This window comes from Oncorhynchus masou, chromosome 14 (genome assembly GCF_036934945.1).
Source record: "Oncorhynchus masou masou isolate Uvic2021 chromosome 14, UVic_Omas_1.1, whole genome shotgun sequence".
Taxonomy (NCBI): Eukaryota; Metazoa; Chordata; class Actinopteri; order Salmoniformes; family Salmonidae; genus Oncorhynchus; species Oncorhynchus masou.
Window position 1 is genome coordinate 34,224,130 of NC_088225.1, and position 9,656 is coordinate 34,233,785.

Below are 9,656 nucleotides of genomic sequence, written 5' to 3' on the forward strand. Positions count from 1 at the left end.
GGGACTGAGGGTTATGAGGCTGCAGGGTAGCCTAGTGGTTAGAGCGTTGGACTAGTAACCGAAAGGTTGCAAGTTCAAATCCCTGAGCTGACAAGGTACAAATCTGTCATTCTGCCCCTGAACAGGCAGTTAACCCACTGTTCCTAGGTCATCATTGAAAATAAGAATTTGTTCTTTACTGACTTGCCTAGTAAAATAAAGGGGGAAAAAATGAGTGAACCCCCACATCACTTGCTTCTCTTCATTCAACCTGCCACCTACCCACCTGGTGACTGAGGGTTATGAGGGAACCCTCACAACACTAGCTTCTCTTTTTCAACCTGCCATCTACCCACCTGGGGACTGAGGGTTATGAGAGAACCCCCACATCACTAGCTTCTCTTTATTCAACCTGCCATCTACCCACCTGGGGACTGAAGGTTATGTGAGAAACCCCACATCACTAACTTGTATGTTCTACAGCCTTGTAAAGATAAGGAGGGGATGACTGGGAGGCAGGTTGGCATTTACTGTCATGAATCTTGCCCTGGAGGCAGTTCAGCAAAGTGTTCACTAGCTGACACAGGCACAAAGTAATACAATCTGATTTTAATCCTACAGCCAATGTTTACTTTGCAGCTGGGGCTCGGGGGCACAAGGAGTTCCCTAAAGGGAACACCCCTCCCATTCAGCTGAAAAAATATTCTTTAGAAATATATAACTTTCACACAATAGCAATCCAATACAGCAAATGAAAGATAAACATCTTGTTAATCTACCCATCGTGTCCGATTTTTACAGCGAAAACACAACATATATGTATGTCAGATGACCACCAAATTCAAAAACACACACAGCGATTTGTCACAGTCACAAAAGCATACGTATAGATAAAATGAATCACTAACCTTTGATTATCTCCATCAGATGATACTCATAGGACATCATGTTATACATGTATTGTGTGTTTTATTTGATAACGTGCATGTATATCTATATAAAAATTGCAGCATACATTGGCGCGTTACGTGCAGTAATGTTTTGATTCCAAAACATCCGGTGATTTTGCAGAAATACTCACAATAAACATTGATAAAAGATGCAAGTGTTATTCACAGAATTAAATATAAATGTATCCTCTATGCAACAGCTGTGTCAGATTTAAAACAAACTGTATGGAAAAATAATAATCTGAGAACGGCGCTCAGAACCCAAAGAAATAGCCGCCATTTTGGCGTCAACAGAAGCTACAAAAACACTATAAATATTCACTTACCTTTGAATATCTTCATCAGAAGGCAGTCCCAGGAATCCCAGTTCGACAATAAATTACTGATTTGTTCCATAAAGTTCCAAAAAGCCCATAATTTAGCCACTTGTTGCTAGCTTGTTCAGCCCAGCATTCAATCTTCAAAAAGCACGAGTAATTCCTCCAGACAAAAACTCAAAAAGTTACGATACAGGTTGTAGAAACAAGTCAAATGATGTATGCAATCCATATTTAGGATGTTTTAAACATTAATCAGCAATAAGGTTCCAACCGGAGAATGTCATTGTCTGAAGAAAAGCATAGGAACGGGAGGACACTCTCTCGTGACCGCGCGCAATGAGACCGAGGCTTTCTGCCAGACCACCCACTCAAAGAGCTATTATGAGCCCCACCTTTATAGTAGAATCATACAACCAGAATCTAAAGACGGTGACATCTTGTGGAAGCCCTAGGAAGTGCATGCTCATCCATATCTAAGGTGGACATCCAATGGCACTGTTTTCTAAATTGAGTTCTCACTTCCTGTTTGGATTTCTTCTCAGGTTTTTGTCTGCCATATGAGTTATGTTATACTCACAGACATAATTCAAACAGTTTTAGAAACTTCAGAGTGTTTTCTATCCACCAGTAATAATATTATGCATATATTCTCATCTGGGACTGAGTAGGAGGCAGTTCACTCTGGGCACGCCTTTCATCCAAAAGTGAAAATGCTGCCCCCTAGCATCAACAGGTTCTTAATATCTTGTGGAAATCACGCAGTTCTGCCTCCAGGTCAAGATTTATGACAAACATCAACCTGCGACTGTTTGTTTTCACAATTAACATGCCTTTTCTTGTTTCAATTATGTTTTATTATGAAAAATACAATATCTTTTTGTATACTTGTACAACTAAATAAACTAAAATCACATTTTATTTGTCACATACACATGGTTAGCAGATGTTAATGCGAGTTTAGTGAAATGCTTGTGCTTCTAGTCCCAACAATCCTTATATACACAAGTGTAAAGGGATAAAGAATATGTACATAAACATACATGAATGAGTGATGGTACAGAGCGGCATAGGCAAGATGCAGTAGATGGTATAGATTACAGTATATACATATGAGATGAGTAATGTAGGGTATGTAAACATTGTAAAGTGGCTAGTGATGCATTTTTTTCCATAATTTTCCATCAATTCCCATTATTAAAGTGGCTGGAGTTGAGTCAGTGTGTTGGCAGCAGCCACTCAATGTTAGTGGTGGCTGATAAACAGTCTGATGGCCTTGAGATAGAAGCTGTTTTTCAGTCTCTCGGTCCCAGCTTTGATGCACCTGTACTGACTTCGCCTTCTGGATGATAGTGGGGTGAACAGGCAGTGGCTCGGGTGGTGATGATGCACCTGTACTGACCTCTCCTTCTGGATGATAGCGGGGTGAACAGGCAGTGGATCGGGTGGTGATGATGCACCTGTACTGACCTCTCCTTCTGGATGATAGTGGGGTGAACAGGCAGTGTCTCGGGTGGTGATGATGCACCTGTACTGACCTCTCCTTCTGGATGATAGTGGGGTGAACAGGCAGTGGATCGGGTGGTGATGATGCACCTGGTCTCCTTCTGGATGATGGGTGAACAGGCAGTGGATCAGGTGGTGATGATGCACCTGTACTGACCTCTCCTTCTGGATGATAGTGGGGTGAACAGGCAGTGGATCGGGTGGTGATGATGCACCTGTACTGACCTCTCCTTCTGGATGATAGTGGGGTGAACAGGCAGTGGATCGGGTGGTGATGATGCACCTGTACTGACCTCTCCTTCTGGATGATAGTGGGGTGAACAGGCAGTGGATCAGGTGGTGATGATGCACCTGTACTGACCTCTCTTTCTGGATGATAGCGGGGTGAACAGGCAGTGTCTCGGTGGTGATGATGCACCTGTACTGACCTCTCCTTCTGGATGATAGTGGGGTGAACAGGCAGTGGATCAGGTGGGTGTTGTCCTTGATGAGCTTTATGGCCTTTCTGCGACATCAGCAGTGTATGTGGAGCGTATGTCCATATATAATTGTGCGTCAATGGACAATAAACTAGACGAGGTACGATCACGAATATCCTACCAACGAGACATCAAAACTGTAATATCCTGTGTTTCGGGGAATCGTTGCTGAATGACAACATGGATATTCAGCTAGCGGGATACACGCTGCACCGGCAAGATAGAACAGCACACTACGGTAAGACGATGTTGGGGTCTGTGCATATTTGTAATCAACAGCTGGTGCACGGTATCTAAGGAAGTCTCTAGATTTTGCTCGCCTGAAGTAGTATATATTGTGATAAATTGCAGGCCACACTACTTGCTTAGAGAGATTTCAGAGATACTTTGTGGCTGTTTATTTACCTCCACAGACGGATGCTGGCACGAAGACCGCACTCAGTCAGCTGAATAAGGAAATAAGCAAACAGGAAACCGCTCACCCAGAGGCGGCGCTCCTAGTGGTCGGAGACTTTAATGCAGGAAACTTAAATCCGTTCTACCAAATCTCTATCAACATGTTAAATGTGCAACCAGAGGGAAAACCATTCTAGATCTCCTGAACTCCACACACAGAGACGCGGACAAAGCTCTCCTTCGCCCTCCATTTGGTAAATCCCACCATAATTATCCTCATGATCTCCTGTACTCCACACACAGAGACGCGGACAAAGCTCTCCCTCGCCCTCCATTTGGTAAATCCCACCATAATTATCCTCATGATCTCCTGTACTCCACACACAGAGACGCATACAAAGCTCTCCCTCGCCCTCCATTTGGTAAATCCCACCATAATTATCCTCATGATCTCCTGTACTCCACACACAGAGACGTGTACAAAGCTCTCCCTCACCCTCCATTTGGTAAATCCCACCATAATTATATAATTATCCTCATGATCTCCTGTACTCCACACACAGAGACGCGGACAAAGCTCTCCCTCGCCCTCCATTTGGGAAATCACACCATAATTATCCTTATGATTCCTGCTTATAAGCCAAAATTAAAGCAGGAAGCATCAGTGACTCGGTCTATAAAACGTGGTCAGATGAAGCAGATGCTAAACTACAGGACTGTTTTGCAGCTCAGACTGGAATATGTTCCGGGATTCTTCCGATGACATTGAGGAATACACCACATCAGTCACTGGCTTTAACAATAAGTGCATTGAGTACGTCGTCCCTACAGTGACTGTACGTACATACCCCAACCAGAAGCCATGGATTACAGGCAACATTCGCACTGAGCTAAAGTGTAGAGCTGCCACTTTCAAGGTGCGGGACTCTAACATGGAAGCTTACAAGAAATCCTGCTATGTCTTCCGACGAACCATCAAACAGGCAAAGCCAACTGTAGTGTTCTGTGTTTTAGAGAAACATCATGACCAACTTTAGTCTTCTGTGTTTCAGAGAAACATCATTACCAACTTTAGTCTTCTGTGTTTTAGAGAAACATCATGACCAACTTTAGTCTTCTGTGTTTTAGAGAAACATCATGACCAACTTTAGTCTTCTGTGTTTTAGAGAAACATCATGACCAACTTTAGTCTTCTGTGTTTTAGAGAAACATCATGACCAACTTTAGTGTTCTGTGTTTCAGAGAAACATCATGACCAACTTTAGTGTTCTGTGTTTTAGGGAAACATCATGACCAACTTTAGTCTTTACTGTTTCAGAGAAACATCATGACCAATTTCTGACCGTGAAGCAGTTCAGAACATTCTGCTTCCTTTCCTTCTTTCTCTCTTTCTACGTTTTCCAACAGCAGTAATGGTTCATGAATCACATGCCTCTATTCCACTACGACCTAATTGAAACACAAAGCAGAAAATGGAATAAGGGCTGCGTGTGTCATTCTTATCGAAAGTCCCGTTAGCTCTCTCACAAAAACACACACGTAAAAACGCTTGTATGCACACGCGCACACACACACACCTCGAGCTCAATCTAGCCATCTCTGGCCACTGTCAGCATCTAGTTAATGAGAAGGGAACTAAAATCAATATACACCTTGGGAGGAATTCCTGATTACCTAGCCCTCCTGTCTGTCTGTCTGTCTGTCTGTCTGTCTGTCTGTCTGTCTGTCTGTCTGTCTGTCTGTCTGTCTGTCTGTCTGTCTGTCTGTCTGTCTGTCTTTTATCTTCCTCAGTGGGGAAAGAGAGAAATGAAGAAGTACATTTAAAGATGAACGTCGTCCTGAATCATTTCTGCTGACTAATCTCTCCCTCCTCTCTCTCTCCTCTCCTCTCCCTCCACAGCGACTCATATCTCTCAGAGTCTCTCTCTCTCTCTTGCTCTCCCTCCACAGCAACAGTAAACTCTCAGAGTCACTGTTGTCACCCAGCCCATCAGGGCTCAAAGGCCCCCGATTACCAAACATAAAGCAACTTCCACACATCCTCTCTCTTTCCCTCTGTTCTGAGTCTCTCCCCTCCCTCTGTTCTGACTCTCTCCCCTCTCTCTCTCTCTCTCTCTCTTTCCCTCTGTTCTGACTCCCCCCCCTCTCTCTCTCTTTCCCTCTGTTCTGACTCTCTACCCTCCCTCTCTCTCTCATTCCCTCTGTTCTGAATCTCCCCTCTCTCTCTCTTTCCCTCTGTTCTGAATCTCCCCTCTCTCTCTCTCTTTCCCTCTATTCTGACTCTCTACCCTCCCTCTCTCTCTCTCTTTCCCTCCGTTCTGACTCTCTACCCTCCCTCTCTCTCTTTCCCTCCGTTCTGACTCTCTACCCTCCCTCTCTCTCTTTCCCTCCGTTCTGACTCTCTCCCCTCCCTCCCTCTCTCTCTCTCTCTGTTCTGACTCTCTACCCTCCCTCTCTCTCTTTCCCTCCGTTCTGACTCTCTCCCCTCCCTCTCTCTCTCTCTCCCGTTCTGACTCTCTACCCTCCCTCTCTCTCTTTCCCTCCGTTCTGACTCTCTCCCCTCCCTCTCTCTCTCTCTCTGTTCTGACTCTCTCCCCTCCTTCTCTCTCTTTCCATCTGTTCTGACTCTCTACCCTCCCTCTCTCTCTCTTTTCCCTCTGTTCTGACTCTCTCCCCTCCCTCCCCTCCCTCTCTCTCTCTCTCTTTCACTCTGTTCTGACTCTCTACCCTCCCTCTCTCTCTTTCCCTCTGTTCTGACTCTCTACCCTCCCTCTCTCTCTCTTGTCCTCTGTTCTGACTCTCTACCCTCCCTCTCTCTCTCTTGCCCTCTGTTCTGACTCTCTACCCTCCCTCTCTCTCTCTCTTGTCCTCTGTTCTGACTCTCTACTCTCCCTCTGTGATATCTACGTTTTTTTAAATAAAAATGTTCACACATAAAGTGAACCGTTTTTGCTTTGTAATCATGGGTTATTGTGTGTAGATTGATGAGGGGAAAAACACATTTAATCAATTTTAGAATAAGGCTGTAAACGTGACAAAATGTGTAAAAAAGGGGTCTGAATACTTTCTGAATGTTGCTGCATATCAGTATATTAGAGAGAGAGAAGAGAGGGCAGAGAGCATTAGAGAGAGAGAGAAAGAGGGGGAGAGAGGGAGAGAGCGGAGAGCAGGCTGAGAGAGCAGTGAGAAGAGAGAGAGCAGAGAGAACAGAGAGAAGAGAGAGAGCAGAGAACAGAGAGAAGAGAGCAGAGAAGAGAGCAGAGAAAGCAGAGGGAGAGCGAGAGCAGAGAGAACAGAGAGAAGAGAGCAGAGAAGAGAGAGCAGAGAAAGCAGAGGGAGAGCGAGAGCAGAGAGAACAGAGAGAAGAGAGCAGAGAAGAGAGAGCAGAGAAAGCAGAGGGAGAGAGAGAGAGCAGAGAGAACAGAGAGAAGAGAGAGAGCAGAGAACAGAGAGAAGAGAGAGCAGAGAAAGCAGAGGGAAAGAGAGCAGAGAGAAGAGAGAGAGCAGAGAACAGAGAGCAGAGAACAGAGAGAGAGCAGACTGAGCAGAGGGAGAGAGAGAGCAGAGGGAGAGAGAGCAGAGAGAAGAGAGAGCAGAGAGAAGAGAGAGACAGCAGATAATGAGAGCAGAAAGAGAGAGAGCAGAGAGAGAGCAGGGAAAAGCAAGAGAGCAAATAGAGAGGGCAGAGGGAGAGAGAAGAGACCAGATAGGGAGAGCAGAGAGAGCAGAGTGAGCAGAGAGAGGAGAGAACAGAGATAGAGCAAGCAGAGAGCAGGCTGAGAGAGCAGAGACAGCAGAGAGAGCGAGCAGAGAGAGAGAGAACAGAGAGGGCAGAGAGAGGGCAGAGGAAGAGCAGAGAGCAGAGAGTCAAGAGAGCAGAGGGAGCAGAGGGAGGGAGAGAGAGCAGAGAACAGAGATAGCAGAGAGCAGATAGAGCAAAGGGAGGAAGAGCAGAGAGAGCAGAGAACAGAGAGAAGAGAGATAGCAGAGGGAGAGAGAGAGCAGAGAACAGAGAGAGCAGAGGCAGAGAGAGCACAGAGAGAGCAGAGAGAAAAGAAAGAGAGAGAGCATATAGCAGAGAGAGCAGAGGGAGAGAGAGAGCAGAGAATAGATAGCAGGCTGAGAGAACAGAGAGTGCAGAGTGAGCAGAAAGAGAGCATAGAAGAGAGAGCAAAGAGAGAGAGCAGAGAAAAGAGAGAGCAGAGCACAGAGAGAAAAGAGTGATAGAACAGAGAGGGAGAGAGAGAGAGGGCAGAGAGAGCTGAGAGCAGAGAGACAGATCAGGGAGAGCAGAGGGAGAGAGAGAAAGCATAGAGAGAGAGCAGAGAGATCAGAGGAAGTGAGAGAGCAGAGAACATAGAGAAGAGAGAGCAGAGAGCAGGCTGAGAAAGCAAAGAGAGAGAACAGAGAGAGCAGACAGAGACAGAGCAGAGTGCAGAGAAAAGAGCAGAGAACAGAGAGAACAGAGAGAAAGAGCAGAGAGATATAGTGACCCTGCATCACAACACTCTGTTGCTATAGTGAACCTGCATCACAACTCTGTTGCTATAGTGACGCTGCATCACAACACTGTTGCTATAGTGATCCTGCATCACAACACTGTTGCTATAGTAACCATGCATCACAACACTCTGGTGTACTAATTGTACAATTTGTTTAATTATATTCCACATATTTAATTGTTTTGTATTTCATTTCATATTTGTTTCATGTTTCAACCAGTCGCAGGTTAACATCAACCTGACAGAGGAAACGTAAAATCAATAAACAAACTGTTTTCACAAGTAACAAGCCTTTTCTTGTTTCAAGTGTGTTTTATTATGAAAAGTACAATATATCCATGTATACTTGTACAACTATGGAGCGTATGTCCATATATAATTGTATGTAATTGTACAATGTGTTATTCAACATAAAATACATGTTATTGTAAGAGGTCCTGGGTCAAGGTCACAATTTTAGGAAGAAGAGTGTGTGTGTTTGTCCAGTGTGTGTGTGTGTTTTTGTCCAGTATGTGTGTGTGTGTTTGTGAGTCCAGTGTGTGTGTGTGTGTGTGTTCAGTGTGTGTGTCAAGTGTGTGTGTGTGTGTTCAGTGTGTGTGTGTGTGTGTGTGTGTGTGTGTATCCAGTGTGTGTGTGTTCAGTGTGTGTGTGTTCAGTGTGTGTGTGTGTCTAGTGTGTGTGTCTAGTGTGTGTGTGTGTGTGTAGTGTGTGTGTGTGTCTAGTGTGTGTGTGTGTCTAGTGTGTGTGTGTGTGTGTGTGTCCAGTGTGTGTGTGTGTGTGTCCAATTGTGTGTGTGTGTGTGTCGTTGCCCAGTGTGTGTGTGTTCAGTGTGTGTGTGTTTGTGTCCAGTGTGTGTGTGTTTGTGTCCAGTGTGTGTGTGTGTGTGTCTAGCGTGTGTGTGTGTTCAGTGTGTGTGTGTCTGTGTTTGTGTGCTTGTCCAGTGTGTGTGTGTGTGTGTGTGTCTAGAATGTGTGTCTTTGCCCAGTGTGTGTATGTTCAGTGTGTGTGTTTGTGTCCAGTGTATGTGTGTGTGTGTTCAGTGTGTGTGTGTGTGTTTGTGTCCAGTGTGTGTGTCTAGCGTGTGTGTGTGTTCAGTGTGTGTGTGTCTGTGTTTGTGTGCTTGTCCAGTGTGTGTGTGTGTGTGTGTGTGTGTGTGTGTGTGTGTGTGTGTGTGTGTGTGTGTCTAGCATGTGTGTCTTTGCCCAGTGTTACGAATCCCTTTTGGCCCGACAGTCTAGGGGGGATGGTAATGAGACTCGTAACATAACTCATGCAAATTATTATTGTGACAAAGGAAAAGTGGGATCGAAATAAGCACGACAACTGAAATCTACCGTCAAACTCTAGGTTTATTTATAAACACACGGTAATGGGGGGAGCAGGAAAAGGGGCTGAGCTGGACCCAAGGAAAGAAACAATAAGTATTCAAAAACACCCCTAAGCTAGACTAGCCTACTTTAACAACAGCTAACTAACTAACCAAAAATACAGTGGGTGGTCCGCCCAGTTCTAACTAGTGTATTTAAC